Raw genomic sequence first — 19,661 nt, forward strand, 5'->3', positions numbered from 1 at the left:
TTCTGCATCCTGATAGAAACAAACCCTATTATTATTATTATTATTATTAACTCTACTGTATCAGGATGCCCCTCATTCCTGAAATCATATGTGTGAACTTTCTCTGCTCCCTTTCCATGTTCTGATATCTCTTGTCCCGGGCAAGAGATATCTCTCGTAATCCCTGACTGTTCAGAGTCTTAATTTCCTTGCTTTTATATGTAATGTCATGAATCCATGATTTGTAGCCCAGATGGATATTAAAATCATATTCTCAAAAATGACCACTGATAAACAACTAAAATCCCAAAGATATTTTACTATTCTCCACCCCATATTAAGACAACAAACTCAGGGAAATTGTGAAAACTGAATTTGTGGCCTACTTCTTGTGATATTCTATGAATAAGCACATTATGACATTCAGGTTAACCAATCATTTAAAATTACACCAAGCTTCCAGAACAAGAAACACCCATACATAATTCTTGTTCTGAAAAATCTGGTAATTTCCAATTTATTGTGCTAAACTAAAAGGCTAACAAAAAGATATTTTTTCAAAACATAATTCTTTGCTAAATACCCTACCAGTATAAAGCTAAATATACAAGCATCCATCAAAAGCCGTACAGTGTGTTGAACAACCTATTTACATTTACGTTTTAGCCATCTCGGTTTCAGGCTTGAACCTCTTTAACCTAGCCATGATTCTGTCAGGAAAATCTAACCCAGTTCAAATGTAGCAAAATATAAAATTATATTTCGCTGGCTGACTCTGGCTCTGGTATTTCTCACCTGTAAACTACAAACTGTTTACAGGTGAGCATTTAAGCATTAATCTAATCAGATTTTACAATAAGGTAAATATCTCCTCAATTTTCTCAGTTTTATTCGCCTTGGGAGAAAATATACCTTGGCATAAACATCAAATGAGTTGAGAGTCGCCAAAAGGTCCCCAGATGCTACTCAACTGCAATCAACGGTATAATTTTTGAAAGTTCTTTCTAGAATATACTACCTTATATGAATGCAACAGACAAAAAATACTTAATGAGATTGTAAATCTCCACTGTAATTGTTAGAAACACCTCATAACCTCTTTACTGAAAGTTCTGATTAAATGAAACAGATCACAATGCTTCCAATTTGCTGTGCGTTTCGCTCACAAAATACAGTCAATCCACTTTCCGTGAAGCGCTTTGAGATGTCTCAATTTTCAAAATTGGATTTTGCGTTTATATTTACTAATTCTGGTGTAAATTACAAAAAAGCAAGACCTGAAAGTTACCTGAAAATCTTCAATTGCATCATAAACAAAGCTTCCTCATTCCTGCAGGCAGGAATTCATAGCAGGGAATTATAGTTCCCTTCAAAACTCAGTACCACTGCGATTATGCAGGAACATTCCTTTTACACCTTGTCTGCTCAATACAACAACAACTTGCCTTTATATAGCGCCTTCACGCGGGGTAGCGTCCTGGAGCGCTTGACATTGGTGGAGTCTGACACCGAGCCTGTGGGAGAGGGAGGGGGGAGGTGACTTGTAAGCAGGATCAAAAAGGAAGGTCTTTAAGTGGGATTTGAAAGTGAGTGGCAGCGGGTGGTGGTGGCAGCGGGTAAATAGATCGGATAGGTAGGGAGGTGCGAGGGCATGAAAGGATTTGAAAACGAGTGACAGAAATTGTTCCTTTCGGTAATTTGGCGCCAGTGGAGCCTGGCAAGGACTGATGTGATGGAGGTTTGGAGATTTGTGCGGGTGTGTGTCCAGGGGGCAGAGTTTTGAATTAATTGAATTTTGTGTTTGGTGGAGCTGGGGAGAGACAGTCCAGTCCAGTCAAGAAGTGACAAAGGCGTGGATGAGGGTTTCGGCTGAGTAGGTTGTGAGGTATGGACGGAGGCGAGCAGTCTTTCTACTTTTTTTGGTTAGCTCGGTGTTTGACACATGCAAAAAAAAAAAAAAACTTTCCGTTGGTAGGGGATTTGAGGACAAGAAGGCACGAATTCAAGATTGTGACAAGGCAAGTTAAGTAAGAGGTTTAGAAGAATTTCTTCTGCCAGATATGTTTTATGTAGCCAAGTAGCTTTCATATCCATTTTTTTAAAGTTAGCTAGGTGTCTGGCATATGCGGAAACCCATTAATATACTTAAGAATATTCCAACCAGATTGAGAGTTCCACATATACATACAACAAACTGCATGCGGAAGGTTCCCTGCACCTGGAATGGGCACTATCGTTTTGGCAATATGCACTCTACTTATCTAATTTCAGAGAGTATTACGCTCAGGATGATAAGAGCCAAGGCGTGAAGACCCTATCTCGGGACTTGAACTCACATAGTCTGGGCTGACATTCCAAATGCAGTGCTGGGAGTTGTGTTGTATTGTCAGAGGTGTTGCACTTTGGATGAGATGGTAAATTGCAGTTCTGTCTGCCTGTTCAGGCGGTGTTGAAGATCCCATAGCACTATTTAAGAAGAAAAGGGAGATTTTCCTGGTGTCCGAGCCAACAATAAATAATAATCCTTGCATTTAATAATAATAATAATAATAATCCTTGCATTTGATATAGCGCTTTTCACGTCGAGAGGACGTCCCAAAGCGCTTCACAGAACACACTGCAAAGTGAATTGACTGTATATTTGTGGGCGAACGCGGCAGCCAATTGCGCACAGCAATGTCCCACAAACAGTCGTAGATTGAAAATGACCAATTTATTATTGTTTTTTGTTTTTGGAGGGATTATTATTAGGCGTGTGGAGTAAGGAAACTTGCCCAAGGTTTCGCCCTCTGCCTGGAATTGAACTCAGGTCTCTCACTTGCAAAGCGAGTGCTCTAACCACTGAGCTACAGGACTCCACATTTGATATGGTGCTGTATCACGACATTGAGACGTCCCAATGTGCTTCACAAGATATACTGTAAACAACAACAGCAACAACAAGATTACATTTTGTATAGTGCCTTTCACGTCGGGAGGTCATCCCAAGGCGCTGGACAGTGTATAGCATTTCAAACCCGAGCAGGGGTCAGGGGGGAGGGAGAAGGGAGGGGAGGGGAAGTGGGGTGGCCGATGGCATGGTCGAAGAGGAGAGTCTTAAAGTGGACTGACTGTGTATTTTGTGGACAAAACACGGCAACCAGTTGTGCACAGCAATGTCCGGCAAACAGCCATGGAGTCAGTGACAAATGTTTTATTTTGGGGGATTGTTGGCCAGGACACTGAATGTAACTCCCTTCTCTTTTAGAATAATGCCATGGGATCTTTAACATCCACCTGATCAGGCAGATGGGACCTCAGTTTAACGTCTCATCCAAAGAACTGCATCTCCGACAATGCAACACATCATCAACACTGCATTGGAGTATCAGTTTAAACTATGAGAGTTCAAGTCCCGCCATGGAATTTGAACCCACAACCTTCAGAGGCGAAGTGCTATCACTGCACCAGCTGACACACACAATTTCCCAAATAAAATTGGTCCATCACTTCATGACTATTTGTGCGATAATGTTATGTGCAAATTGGCCGCCACATTCATCTACAAAAATGCCTGTCACTAAAACTTTACAGTTATCCTTTAAAGCACTTTGAGACAGTCCTCTCCAGTGTGCTTTCCAGTGAAAGGCACTGAATCATACATAAGGATTATTATTATTAATTATTTCAAAAATCTCCTTTAGATCCAACTCTTTAGTAACCTATATATTGCACCCACTGTTAATCACTTTGAGATGATTGCGCTATATAAAATTAAAGTTGTTACGGAGTTTCAATTCTGCTATGAGAACCACTGCGACACAAGTTTGAACTTATATTGGATCTAATTGCAACTATATACAGTGATTCTGTTGGAGATAGAACCAAGATATTACTACAAACGGGGTGGCTAAAATAAAATAACAACAGATATTCCGAATGCTCAGTTTGCACATAAAAAAACATACTTAGCACTAGCAGTTCTGACTTTTAGGAACAAAACTGTTGATTGAAATGAAGTAATAATCCCACTAAAACATAAATAAATTGGTCATTTTCAATCCACGACTGTTTGTGGGACGTTGCTGTGCGCAATTGGCTGCCGCGTTTTGTCCACTAATATACAGTCAATTCACTTTACAGCATATTCTGTGAAGTGCTTTGAGATGTCTGGAAGACATGAAAAGCGCTATATCAAATGCAAGGATTATTATTAAGTCCTTAGGAGTATCTATTAAACAAAGTTAAAACATTGTTAATCAACAGGCAACAAAGTTACCCAATTAACTGTTGCATGTTAGCTTGTGATGCATGTCGTTTCCCGGAAAAAATAAGAGTAGGCAGCTTTGATAAATAAAAATCCCACACAGCTCTGCGTTTTATGTTTGACTTTCAAACACATAAATCCTACAAATGATATCTTAAGAGACGTACTTGCCAACTTCTTGGTCATTCCCCATAAACTGTATCATATGCTTTGGATGGGATATTTGGTAGTGTCACAATCTCAGTCAACAATTGAACAATTTAAGTTTTTTTAATGCGATTTCAATACCTGATTCTGGCACATTACTTATTGCTATCTCAATAACAAGTCTCTGACAGACTTGCACGTGCAGTTTCCTGAGCGATTGGGTACGGTTGATGAAATGTTTCATGACCTGTAAGTAATGTGGATGACCTCAGGTCATCATGGATCAAGAACACTAGAATTTTCATCAACTTTTTTTCTTGGGATTGAATCACATCCATGTATAAAAAGCAAAATCAATCAGATGTGATAAAATCACTTCACAAATAATATTTGAAACAAAAACAGATTTTCCAAATTATGTTGCACAATGCTGTTTTTTTAGGCACCTTGTCACCTCTCCCCAACTCAGTTGTATAGTGCCAGAAACATCCCACAATTAAGAGATGATTGACCAATTTTTTTTGGGTGAAGTTTGATGCTCTCTCCATACTATGCCATATGAGATAGTTAACGTCTATTTAAACTACCTGACTCCTAAGGATAGCATTTTGAATTGTGAAGCGGTTACCAATTCCTCCCTCGCCTGCTCCTCCCAAGCTCCTCTATTCCTTTTAACCAATGTATGAATTTTGAATTTCTTCTGAATTGTATCGATGCTGTCTGCTTCAACCATGGTTTCCTGTAGTGAATTCGAAATTCTCACCAGCCCCTGTGTAAAGAAGTTCCTCCTAAACTCTCTCTTAGATCCATTATATTTCCCCCCCCTTGTTATGGACTCATGAACAAGTGGAACAAGTCAATTTATGTTCACCTTATCAAACCCCTTCATAATTTCATCTTCTATAACTTCCATCAAATCCCCTCTCAATCATCTCATTTCCAGGGGGGGGGGAAACCTCTAACCTGTCCAATCTTTCCTGATAGTTGTATCCCTCTCATTCCTGGTACCATCCTTGTAAATCTAAGCTAAACACTCTATTTTCTAATATCCTTCTTGCACTAAGATGTCCAGACTCTACATAGTATTCCAAATGTGGTCTAAACAAGGTTTAAACAAATGGAACATTGATTTCTTGGTTTTGTCGTCTCTTCCTCTGGGGATAAAACCCAACAACAAATTACATTTACAGCGCATTTTACATTGGGAGCACGGCTCAAGGGACTGATAGCCTTGGGACTTTATAGCCTTATCTACCTGTTACTTTTAAGGAATTACTGATTGATTAGAGCTTTGGCTTAAAGGGGTAATAGGAGTAGGAGGAATCTCTGCCACCAATAGTGACACCACTATGACCCACCTGACTCAGAAACCATATTACTGAAAGACCATAGAGAGTTGAACTCAGTCCATTCTCTAATATAGCGTAAATTGCTTTTGGGTTTTCTAAATTAGACCTTAAAGGGCATAAAAACAGAAAAAAGCATTCATGTGCCAATTTCTATTCGATCTTTAGTCCTATGGTACACATACTCTGCTCATTGAAAATGTAGAGTGGTACAGAAAATAGCTTTTACATATATTGCTAATAATAAGCCACTTAAATTTTAGGGTACATATTAATGTTACGGAAAATGTGCCCATTTTTAAGTCAAAACTAAACTAAAGTAATAAGTAAAAAGTATTACAGTTTAAGGTTAGAACTTGTGATATTCATAGGTTGCAAATAAAAGAATTGTGCCTCACATTATATACCAGACCGACAAATGGTAAATTGCAAGTTGTCTTGTCTGAATCACGCAAAACACATCAGCAATTTGCGCCCACGGTGAGCACTTGGCTGCTTTTACTCACTTAAAGAACATACAAAGGTTACAGATGTGATGAAAGGAGCTGTAACAGTGCTGTTGTGCAATTTTTAACCATTCTGTTAGTGGATTAATTGTGAATGTACAGAATGATAGATATAATCCCACATATATTAAAATTGACGTAGGGTTCCATCTGATCAATAAATGTGGTAAGCGGACCTTGTCTTGAATATACACTGCTGCTGAATGTACAATTGGCTGCCGTATTTCGCCCACAAAATACACAGTCAATTCATTTTACAGTATATTCTTTGAAGTTCTTTGAGACGAATCGAAGACCTGATAAGGCACTAAATCAAATGTAGTATTATTATTAAGAACTGTTGTATAAAAATGTGGTATTATTCTGAATCTCAGGAGAGCTCAACTTTCAGCAGAGGGTTAAAGCTATTGAATAGAATTGGAAAATTAAGCTTTTACACATTAAAAAATGTCATTTGTCTGTCAGTAACTGTGAAATGGGAAGGAGAAATACTGTATAGTTTTTAGTAAATCAAGTATACTAACATTGCATAGGCAATATAATAAACCAGAATAGCTGTGCATCAGTCTGGCTCAGTTGGTCGCCTCGGATTCAGAAGTTTGTGGGTTCAAGCCTCATGTCGGGCTTGGGACTTCACATAGCCTAGGCTGATAATTTAGTGCGCTGCATTGTTGGAAGTGCCATCCTTTGGAATGTTAATCTGAGCTCCCTGTTCAGGTAGACATTAAACATCCCATGGCACTACTCAAAAAGAGAAGGGAATTTCTTCCAGTGTCCTGGCCAACAATCCCTCAAATACAATTGGACATTTATTCATGGCTGTTTGTAGGACATTGTTGTGCGCAAAAATTGGCTGCCACCTTCACCCACAAAATACATAGTCACTACACTTTACAATATACATTCTGTAAGGCCCTTTGGGGCGTTTTCCTGATGTGAAACGCACTACAACAAATGCATTCTTATTGCATGCAATTTTATCTTAAAACTTACTTAATGCACTGTGAGTGATTATATTCTTACTTTATTTGAAATATTTAATAATCCTATAATAGGCTTGAGATTAAAATTGAGTTATTAATATACATTTGTATAGAGAATATACTGATTTCTCTCTTATATTAAAAAAGTGTTTTTCCGTCATCTTCAAAAAGCCTTACAACTAGAAAAACTTAATAGAATATTGCTAGACATTCCAATTACTGTATAAGCTACGTGAAAAAAAAACCCACCTCCCAGAACAATTTCTGCTTTGCTGGGTAACCATTTGCCTGCAGATATTCTGTATAAAGCATTGAATCATTCACAGACCGGGCATGCCAGCTAACAGCTCAACATGCTTAATCAAACAATAATTGCTTACAGCAGCAAGCTACAACAAGTACCAGAGGCGGAGTCCTCCTAGTTTCCGCTGTACATTTTTCAAAAATCCCTTTACAAGTTTCTAAAATGGCACAAATTATCTAATTAAAAATGCAATACTGAATAAAAAAACTCAATACTGTATAAAATTATCAAAGCGATAATGTATGAAGATATTCCTTGAATTGTCCATCAATTAATCAAGCTATTCCATGTCCCGGTCTGTGTTCCCCCACCTTCGCAACACCGCCTGACTTCCACCACTGTCTCACACCGCAAACTCCCTGCTTGTCGGCCTCCCCAACTCCTCCCTCCATAGGCTGCAGATCATCCAGAATTCTGCATCCCGTGTGCTCTCCCGCACCAGGCTCCATGACCGTATCACCTCCATCCTCGCCCGACTCCACCGGCTTCTCATCACACAGAGGATACATTTCAAGATCCTGGTCGTCATATTCAAAGCCTTCCATGACCTTGATCTCCCCTATCTCTGCGACCTTCTAGCCCCTACCAACCTGCCTACTCCCTCCTCTCAGCTCCAGCGTGCTTCACGAACCCCACCTCGCCCGCCCCACCATTGGAGGGCGGGTGGTCTGCCACGCTGCTCCTACCTTCTGGAACTCCATCCCTCAGTTGCTCCACCTCGCCCCCTCCCTTGCCTTCTTCAAGCGCCTCCTCTTCGACCGTGCCTTCGGTCACCCTCCTTCGCCCCCTGCTCTCCACCCTCCCCGATCCCGACCCCCAGCTCGGGTCTGAAACACTGATTGTCCAGCTCCTTGGCATGTCCTCGTAATGTGAAAGAGTCTAGACAAATGTCATTTTGTTGTTGTACCCAAATCTATGGCTACAATTGATCATACAATAATGCTGTATTACTGAAAAGTTTACAGATTGTGGTATAAAATAATTAAAATATCTATCATTCTTAACCAGTTTCCTGTAAAGAAAATTATATTTCCCTTATGCTATAAATATTAGCAATTTAAGATTTCAACCAATATAATTACATGGACAAAATATAATTTAGCAATTTAGTTTATGGGAATCAAATAAATTTATATTTATATAGCTTCTTTCACACCAAAATACACAATCTCTACATTTTTCAGTATATTCTATGAAGCACTTTGAGACGTTTTGAAGACGTGATAAGGTGCTATCTCAAATGCAAGGATTATTCTTATTATTACTACTATCAGGAGGATATTCCAAGACTTAGCAATAATAGCTTGGCACCCGAGTTGGGGTAAAAATCATGTCATCTTTGGTATTTAAAGCCACGTACCAACAGTTATGAAGAAACAATAAGACAAAAAGATGAAGAAGAGGAAGGTTAATGCTCCCATTTATTAGTTTGTCTACAAATACAGTACAACACTACAGTGAACCGTGTGAATTATTAACAATTGACATTTGTAATTGAGATTCAATTGATATACATTCTGTGAAGCCCTTTAGGACATTTCCTCAACCACGTTAGAACTAAGTAAACTATTTGTAGAACTAGGTTTATTTATTTATGAAGTCAGATTTGATTCCTAGTTATCCTTCTTATCCCACATTAAGTCCTTAACCAGAACTGCTTTCCTTCACCTCATTGCTGCCTTCAACCCTATCTTATTTCAAATGCTGCTGAAACCCTCATTCATGCCTTTGTTACATCCCACCTCAATTTTTCCAATGTACTCCTCGCAAGCTCTCCCCAGCTCCATTATAAACCAGATCCAAATGATACAAAACTGTGTCCGTGTCCTCACCCATACTACACTCTGCATCCCCATCACCAGATCTTGTCAGGCTCCACTTGCTCCATATTATAGAACCTAACAGATCTCATTTTCAAATCACTTCATACTCTGGCACCTTCCTACTTCTTTCTTCTGCTCACTCCCCACTCCACCACCCATTGCCTTCACTAAGCTGGCTTGGGTCTTCTGTATATCCTCGTCACCTCTGCTCCACCATTGGCGGCCATGGGTTCAGTCACTTTGCCCCAAATCTCTGGAACATGCTGCCTCAATCCCGGTGTCTTGCCCCTCTTTAAATCGCATCTGAAGACTTTCCCCTTCGACTGTGCCTTCGGTCACCCCCCTCTCTTTCCAGCACTTTCCTTTGTATCTTTGCTTGGCTTCAATTTTATCACATACCTCCCATAATCCAATGACTTCCAAAGTGGCCACAAATTTCAGCTACACCCAGTATCATTTCTCTAAAACCTGTTGCAGCACATGCTGCTTCTCATAGGTATAACTTACAAGACCAGATTAGGATAAAATGGAAAACTTGCAAAACAGAATTTTGTTGTCTCAGTCTCGTACATGTCAGGTCAAAATATCAGCAATTTCACCAGTTTCGTCATCCAATCCTGAAATAATTCTTGATCTGCTAAGAAGATAATAGATGCCAGCCTGGTTCAGTTGGTAGCATTTCCATTATTGGGTAGGAAGTTTGTGGGTTTAAACCCCATGTTGGGAGGAAAAGTGAGTTTCTTCCAGTGTCCCAGTCAACAATCCCCTAAAATTGGTCATTCACTTCATGGCTGTTCGTGGGACATTGCTATGTGCAAATTGTGTGCTATACTTATCGACAAAGCACACAGCCACTCCACTTTGCTGAAAATCTTGTGAAGCACTTTGAGACGTCCTCCTGACGTGAATAGCACTATGTCAAATACAAGTATTATTATAATAAAAATGACAAACACACAGATAAACAAACAAAATTAGAAGATCTTATCACCAGGTTTCTTCCTCATTAATTTATACACCTCAGTTCAATGACAAAAAGGGGATGAGAAGGATTTACTACGTATTTTAAGAGCTGCTGCTTTCTTTGAATACCTGAAAAAATAACGTCTGATTGCTCAACACTGCCAATCTAATCGATACGATTCTCAGGTTAATGCGTTTGAAGTGGGCACATGAAATGGCTACAGACTGGATTGAATAAACCTCTCCCTTAACTGAGGGTGTCTTTGTCAGCCAAAAAGATAAATACTCTACTACTAGATGCTACTTGCAATACATTTCTTGGAAATTACATTATGCAAAGAGTTATGTAGATCCTTGATTGTATTGCGAAAGAACAGTTTAAGATCGAACAAGACCATTGTTTCATCTGTTTACTGAAATTTGCACTTTGCACGGAGTGTATATTGCTCATAATCTTTTAGCACTCCAACCACTTGACAGAGAAGAAAATCTGGAAACCTACATTAAGAAGAAAATCTGGAAACCTTGCTAGAAGCTGCATAAAAACAGCAAACTATATTCGGGTATTAATGAATTCAAAGCCAAATTTGGAATATGACATAGTAAAGAAGCTTAGGGTTTAAAAAAAAGTAAACTATTAAGCTTGAAGTTGGGAACCATCCCCTCGAAAAACAGTAAGAGTACTTCCTAATTAAAGGTTGAACAGTTTATGTCACATTTGTAACAGGTATGATGATGAAAGAGTATCCAAATGAATGATCTGTTGGCAACTATTCCCATTTGAGCCAACCCTAAAAAAAGGCCGGATTTCCCCAATGAATATCCAAACACCTGGGCTTGGGGAGAACAGGATTTAATTCCTGGACAGATTTATTTTCATTTCTGCTCAACACTTGAAAAACAAGCAAATGGTGAACTGAAGACTTGACCCTATAGAATCCATCCAGTCTGGTAAAGAAAATGGCTTGTCCGCCTGTATTCACTTGATAGAAACCGAGGATATGTCTGATTCAAAACAATGACTGCATCCCAGACCAAGAACATGCAGAGGGGCCACGTTCAGAATCCTGGTCACAAATGAATTCAAAGCTTCAAAATCACTTGAAAGACTGACCCAGGGGTACATCCGTGGGAAACTTGTAGAGTCTTCCTCTTCTTCAGAATCTGACCAAAAGCAAAATACGGCTGTTATCTCAGACCTTAACCATCTGAGAAAATTAATATTATTTCTTTGACACTTCCAGTGTCAATCACAGAGCTAGTGTGGACAGAGAAAATGTTTGGAAGGGCCTTATACCTTCAGATAAGATAATCCAATTCATATAATACTACTTGCATTTGATATAGCGCCTTATCACGTTTTTCAAGACGTCTCAAAGCGCTTCACAGAATATAACGTGGGTATTTTGTGGGTGAAATGCGACGATCAATTACGCACAGCAGTGAGTCACAAAGTCATGGATTGAGGAACCAAATTATTATTATTATTTATTTTTTCTTTTTGAACAGATTATTACCCAGGAAAACGATCCGCCAATTGACTAATATATAACCATTATATAACACTCACAGAGATACTTTCTATGAGGCAAGTTCTGAAGTACTGAAGTCTTTCCCTTGAAGCCTTTCAGTTCATTTGACTCCCACTTAAGTATGTTTATGGAAAATTAACCCTGCCTTCAGACACCACCCAAAGCAGAAATATCAACACTGTGTGGGTATCAGAATCCCGAAGCATCAGTCCTTCCGCTTTATAAACACAAGTCAGTGTTCCGGTGATCTCGGGTGTTAACGAGCACTATCCTTGTGATGGACAGATTTAAGGCCAGACCAGTCCACCTGATCAGTCCAGATACATACAGTAGATCCATGACACACATTAGCTGGCATCAATCAGTGTATCTAGTGCAATGCCAGGATGCGTTGCATGTGTTGTAGTCAAATACTTAATCTTAGGCTTTCACATTCATCCTGGCAATGCCAGTGGAACACTCGTTCGCAGCACTTGTTGAATGCTCTGGCAGCTTGGGTGGTTTGGGTTCACAGAATGCCTTTTCATTATTGACCAATTCTTCTATACTGGCCAAGTTGACAGATGTAATGCTGATCTGAAACAGATTTCCTTCAGAATCTTCTCTTGGCATATTGAATCTTATTGAGTTGAGCTCAGGCAAAGAATTCAAGACAAATCATGCAAAAAACCATAATATAACAAATGAGGAAACTTTGGGCATGTTTCCTTACTCCACATGCCTCTGTTTACTTAGAAATAAGTAGTTGTTAAATCGTTTGGCAGATCGCTTTTCCGGCGGTAATAATCCCGTAAAAAAAAATTTGGTTTGTTAATCTATGACTGTTTGTGGGACACTGCTGTGTGCAATTGGCTGCCGTGATTCACCCACAAAACATACAGTCAATTCACTTCACAGTATATTCTGTGAAGAGCTTTGAGACGTTTAGAAGACGTGACAGAATACATCATATCAATATATCAAATACAAGGATTATTATTGTATAATGTGCCTGCTGGAGAAGCATCTTAAACAATTTTTTCAGCTGTAATAAAAACGTAGCCGCAATTTACATACTGTAAAAGCAGTAGGTTATTCCACCATTTTATTAGATCGCAGATGATCTTTTAATCCTACCTACCATCCCTTTCTCTAAATCCCTTAATGGCATTACTTCCCAAGTAACTAACTAGCCACCTCCCTTTTAAACAGCCCAATGATTATATATGCACATCCTTTGGTACCGTTTCTGAGAAGAAATGTCTTCTGAACTCACTTCTAACTGCATTGAATTTCTCTACCAAACTGAAGATTCATCCCTTGTAATTTTCCCTCATTTTAAAAACTTAAATCACACCACCCTTTAACTTCCTCAGCATTAGGATGCCTTCCAATATCGTCATATCCATCCATATTTTAGGTGCCCAAAATTGAACACAATACTCCAAATGAGGTCTGAGCATCATTCTACATAAATGTAGTTTGGAGTCCTGTAGCTCAGTGGTTAGAGCACTTGCCTCGCAAGTGAGAGACCTGGGTTAGATTCCTGGCAGGGCGAAATGTTGGGCAAGTTTCCTTACTCCACACGCCTCTGTTTACCTAGCAGTAAGTAGGAACAAGATTGTTAGTCAATTGGTGTATCGCTTTTCCGGGGATAATAATTCCTTTAAAAAAATAATAAATTGGTCACTTCAATCCACGACTGTTCGTGGGACACTACTGTGCGCAATTGGCTGCCACGTATTGCCCAAAAATATACAGTCAATTCACTTTACAGTATACTCTGTGAAGTGCTTTGAGACGTCTCAAAGATGTGATGAGGTGCTATATCAAATGCAAGGATTATTATAAGAATAATTACAGTTTAGCATCCCATTAATCTTTTTGATTGCTTTCTGGACCTGCAAATGAGCTTTTAATGATTCTTAAAATCTGATGATTCTAATTTCTTCCCACCTCCACCCCATTTTTACTCAATATAAATGCATTATATTCTTACATATAACACACAAACATACCAGCTTAGACTCTGCTACATTAGTCCAAATAGCCTCTTTCTCTATTGTAAACAACCTATGATTCTATAAATCCTTTCGAAATCACAGCTGCCAACCAGTCGGCCTGTGACGAGCAAGGAGTTGCGAGCACATAGAGGCATTTTATGATTCCGGGTGCCACCAATTTGCTTGCTGCACTCTTAACTGTTAATAACTCATCCTATCACTGTTATTTTCTATTAACTGGCTCGCCAAGATTCATTCCTTTAAAAATTTCTAACATTCCCAACATCAGCACCTCAATTGATTTACAGTTTTAAAACTATAAAAACCTATCTTCAGTTCCAAATTCTGCTTATTTCAAAAAGTTTCCAGAGATTTGGAAGAAAGATCACCTGTAAAACAGTCACTAAAGTTTACAGCAAATCCTGTGAAGCACTTTGAGACGTCCTCTTGACGTGAAAGGCACTATATCAAATACAAAGATTATAATTCACTATCATATAGTAGATACCCGGTTTGTGTTCACCTCAGTTATTCAGTCACCTCACAATTGGGGGCACATTTTCAGTCTCTTTTATTGTTAACGTTAAAAGACAGGCTGTCTGCTTCAGTAAACCGGGCATCTCACTATTCAGGACAATGGTCATTGACTGCGGCCGCTACAGCGTCCTCCTCCGCTTCATACGCTGTTCAAACACCCGCCTCATCTACTAACCTGTACACAGTGCACTAGTCCTTGGGCTTTTCGGGCTATTTCCTTGATGCTACTACTGTGGGCAGAGTGGGGTCTGGTTGCATATACACGGTGTGGGAAGCGTTGGGATTGTGGAAGCGGTGCGAGCAGGAAATCGACTCTGCCCGGCACCTGTGGCTTAACAAGCTCCTGCGGCCAATTCTTAGTAAGTTCTGTAAAGAGTCCTGTAGCTCAGTGGTTAGAGCACTCGCTTTGCAAGTGAGAGACCTGTGTTCAATTCCCGGCAGGGTGAAACCTTGGGCAAGTTTCCTTACTCCACACGCCTGATATTAGTCCCTCAAAAAAAAACAATAAAAATTGGTCACTTCAATCCACGACTTTTTGTGGAACACTGCTATGCGCAATTGTCTGCCGCGTTTCGCCCACAAAATATGCAGTCAATTCACTTTACAGTATATTCTGTGAAGAGCTTTGAGACGTCCAGATAACATGAAAAGCGCTATATCAAATGCAAGGATTATATTATTTATTATTATTAAATACTCCACCACGGAAGGAGTTGTCCTTACATGAGAGAATAGACTTAATCAAACACAGTAAGAGCAAAAGTCAAAGATAGTTAGCTGTGATCTAGGACATTAGCAGAACACAAGTTGGATGCATTTTCAAAAGGAAGGCTAATAGATGACAGCTTTTGTGTTAAATGTGACAATGTCTTTATTTATAATGAGAATACAAAGTATCATTGGTGAATGTTCATCAGATTTGACCATTACCAATGCTCTTAACATTACATCAGTGATCTGAATCACCCGACCTGTTTCAGTAATCAGGTCACCTCACTCCGGTCACTGGAGTGACCAGATTAGTGAGGTTCTACAGTATTTTTTAGTAAATGTTTGAAACAAACATTTGTGGATTAGAATTCAACAAGCCAACTCCTTCAGTAAACCTCCGACCTCACTATAAACAATGAACATTTTAACAACTTGAAAAATCTGAAGACAGTTATCATAAGATTTATTTGGATGAAGAAGGCCCTTTGTCTCATTGATCTCATCCTTCCAGAATACCAACCTTACTGTCCTCTCATCACAGTACCAAGTGTTTTTTTTTAAATGAATCCACTCTCCTGGTCACAATCACACTTCCTGGCAACTTGTTCCAGTCAATAATTGTTGTGAACAATTTGCTTTCACTTTTGCCTATTAATGCATAGTCTAATGCAACATAGTCTAATCCAAAATCAAAAGAATAATAAATTGGTTATTTTCAATCTACAACTGTTTGTGGGACACTGCTGTGCGCAATTGGCTGCTGCGTTCGCCCACAAACATACAGTCAATTCACTTTACAGTGTGTTCTGTGAAGCGCTTTGGGACGTCCTCCCGACGTGAAAAACGCTATATCAAATGCAAGGATTATTATTATTATTATTAACTTCACAGAAATTTGTGAAGCTCTTTTGAGTCCTTCCCAATATTAAACAAATTATATCAAATGCAAGGATTTTCTTATTAAAAGACTATGAGATATAGCTCACACAGACTAGCTGACCTATTTTCCTATCTGCCAACAGCTTCTTCTCCCGCCCCAACACCATCATGTACAGCATTCCTCAGGGTTCTTTTCTCAGTCCTCTCCTCTTTAATATTTACTCGATGTCATCTGCAAGCATGGGATTAACGTTCACATGTATGCAGACAACCACTGCTGTCCTGATCAATTGCCTGTCAGACATCAATTCCTGGATGAAAGCTAACTAGCTCCAATTGTATGGCCACAACACACTCCTGTTTGGCTCCCGTCAGCACCTGCTCATCTCAGGCACTGACAGTGTTACTATACATGGATGCACTTTCCACCTCGCCGAGCCAACGCAGAAGCTCAATGTCTTGTTCGACTTTAAACTGTACTTTGAAACCCATATCCACCAACAGCCTTTCTTTCCCCACTTCCTGGAATTCGATCTTGGAGTCCTTGCACCTAGCTCTTTCCCTCATCTCCTTCAAGGTCCATCTCAAAACCTTCCTCTTTGACCGTGCCTTTGTTCATCTTCCCACAGTCACCTTTCTTGAGCCCCACCCTCTGGATTCCAACCTGCAGCATGAGTTCAAACCCTCGACTGTCCAGCGCCTTGGACGTCCTCCTGACATGAAAGGCACTACATGAATGCAATTTGTTGTTGTATACAAACAGCGATGACCCAAGTAATAACTAATAGCCCTTGCATTTGATATAGTGCCTTTATGTCGGGAGAACGTCTCAAAGCACTTCAACAACAACAGCAACAACATTACATTTGAAAAGCGCCTTTCACATCAGGAGGTGCTGTGATGACATATTTTGTGGGTGCATGTTTTAATAACGTTTTGGTGAATTTGTATGAAGGGCACGCTATTTGGGTGAGGAAAGTCCCTACTTTTAGAAATGATGCTATGGAACTTTTAATCTCCACATGAGCCACCAGAATAGATAGATGGTACCTCAATTCAATGTCCAGTACAATACATAGCACCTTCAAGAATGAGTTTGAAACCATAAACATCTGACTGAGAAGGGAGGATGTTACCAGCGGAACCAAATTGGCACTGGAGTTAGAAATATTTCTGTGCATGCGACTGCACACGCACAATTTCTCCATAAATCTAATGTGTTGGTGCACGTGTAGGTATTTACAAAAACATTCTTTATATTTAGCTATGATTTATGTAAATCACCTCATGCAAAAATAGCGCATTAATCAGATGAAAGAGCACTGCAAGGTACAGCGAGTCATTTACAGGAATCAACAAGTCACTATCTTTGCTTTCTCCTCCTGGTTTACGGCACCACCCAGCAATGCAGTTTCTTAACTTTGAATGCACAGTCCGAACTCTGGTTTAAGAAGAATATTTGAAATTATTGAAAGATGTTTGGAAGGAGTCATTCATCTATTACCTGGTCTATTACTTATGGGGACTTCAATCCACACAACATAAACTGGAAATGCCAAGAGGGAAGGACTGTGGGTTTGTCAATGAGTGTTTTCTGACTCAGTGAACCCATAAGGGGATGTTCCCTTCTTGACTGAATTCTAGTCATGTAACCGACCCCAGACTTCCAAAAGGAATTTGACAAAGTACCACATAAGAGACTCTCTCACAAACTGACATCACTGGGCATCATGAGTAAGACATGGAGCAGGATTTTAAATTGACTGAAGGAAAGGAAGCAGAGGGTAGTCATTATGGTAGCCAAATAGGGGGAGGTATTAAGTGGGGTGCCTCAGGGGTTTCTGATGGGACCCCTTTTGTTCTTTATATACATTAATTACCTGGATACTGACTCAATGCAAAGTCGTTAAACCAGGGGAAGATACTAAGTGGGATGCCCCAGGGATTTGAATCAGGCCCATTCTTGTTCCTTGTATTCATTAATAACCTGAATTCACAGATTCGGAGACTCGGAAATTTAGTTAAATTTGCTGATGACACCCTCCAAGGTGGTGGTGGGGCAATGGGAAGGGAATGTGGAATCAGAAAAGACAACAAACAAACACTAGAGTTCAACCAACAGAGCCAAACTGACCATGTTATTATGTTCAAATGCTGCTATAATTGTATGAATAAGTGGATTCATAATTTATGCACATCTGATTTATGTACTTGATTAATCAAAATGTGTTTCCAACAAGTAGCTTTTACAATTCCTCTCAAGAAAAGCATTGGACAATTACCATCATTTCCTATCTAAGGAACCAGCAAATACTTGGGGAAGACATGGAGATATCTTGAAAATATTCCTTTAAAAAATGCAATCACTATGATTTTGAAATGGATAGAGAGATTGCACTCTCCAATCTCCCTTATCCTTCCAAGGTTTTAAAGCATGCATATATTGTAATTCTCACTAATTAATTGACTGAGCAGAAGATGTGGTATAATTATAACCAGAAATATCACCAGAAATTATAATCATGAACAAATTTACGAGGAGTCTGAAGCTACACAGACCAGCATTAAACAATGAACACTGCTATAAAAATAGAATATAGTGTGAGAATGTTCTTAAAATAAAAATAAACCCATCTTAAAAGCTAAATGTATTTCAGTTTTTTGTTTCAGGAGTTACATTTTTACGAGTGTTTCCAACAACAGCAAGAATGAAAAATACAGTTTTAAGGGGCTTTAAAAATCATTCATTCTACCCCACTGTGCAGTACATCTGTGGTATTTTATAGATTATTAAACAACAAAAAACAACAGCTTTAATCCATTACTATGCTTATTCTGCAAGTCTAAGACCGTGTTGCCTTTCAGTACTTTTGTTTCCTACAGTGATATAAAGTCAACAGTGTATGGATCATATAGGGTATTTGCTTCAAAAGTTTTAGAATAACTATCGGAAAAAAACAAGGATACATTTTTCCTTACATGTTGAACTAATTTGTGTCATCTCATTAATAGTCAAACATTAATTCCCAGACTCAATAAAATGTTGAAGCATAGCAGTCTTCTTTAAAATTTACCCTGTGTTAGGCTTTTTTATATTAGATATGGCAGTTTTCCTTATTTAATTTTTTTTAAACTTGTTTTGTTTTCATTTTCTTTATAAGTAAAATATATTTGGGAGTGCTGCATTATTGGAAGTGCCGTCCTTTGGATGAGATATTAAACCAAGGACTTGTTCAGGTGGACTTTAAAGATCCCATGGTACTGTTTGAAAAGAAAAGGGTGTGTTCTAGCTAACAGTTCTTTAGATAAAATTGGTCATTCACTTCATGGCTGTTTAAGGGATATTGCTGTGCATAAGACCATCTGCTGCTTTAGTCTAATAATAATAATCCCTCCCTCTGATATAGCACCTTATCACATCGTTGAGGCGTTTCAATGAGCTTCACAGAATATATTGTAAAGCGCCGTCACTATCTCATACCACAGGCCGCCGAAACTCTCATACACGCATTCATTACATTGAGGCTTGACTGTGCAAACTCTTTGCTTGTCGGCCTCCCCAACTCCTCCCTCCATAGGCTGCAGATCATCCAGAACTGCAGTCCGTGTCCTCTCCCACACCAGGATCCGTGACTCTATCACTCCAATCCTTGGCTGACCCCACTGGCTTCTCATCACACAGAGGATACAGTTCAAGATCCTGGTTCTCACACTTTCAAAGCC

The 19,661-nt window shown here is 39.3% G+C and overlaps 1 protein-coding gene across 1 annotated transcript in view; it reads right to left on the reverse strand.

The window, feature by feature from the left end:
* Positions 1–19,661, reverse strand: part of ndufs4 (NADH:ubiquinone oxidoreductase subunit S4) — a 71,152-nt gene that overhangs the window by 34,491 nt on the left and 17,000 nt on the right. The gene's annotated exons all lie outside the window — the stretch shown is intronic.

This window comes from Callorhinchus milii, unplaced genomic scaffold (assembly GCF_018977255.1).
Source record: "Callorhinchus milii isolate IMCB2004 unplaced genomic scaffold, IMCB_Cmil_1.0 Scaffold1, whole genome shotgun sequence".
NCBI lineage: Eukaryota > Metazoa > Chordata > Chondrichthyes > Chimaeriformes > Callorhinchidae > Callorhinchus > Callorhinchus milii.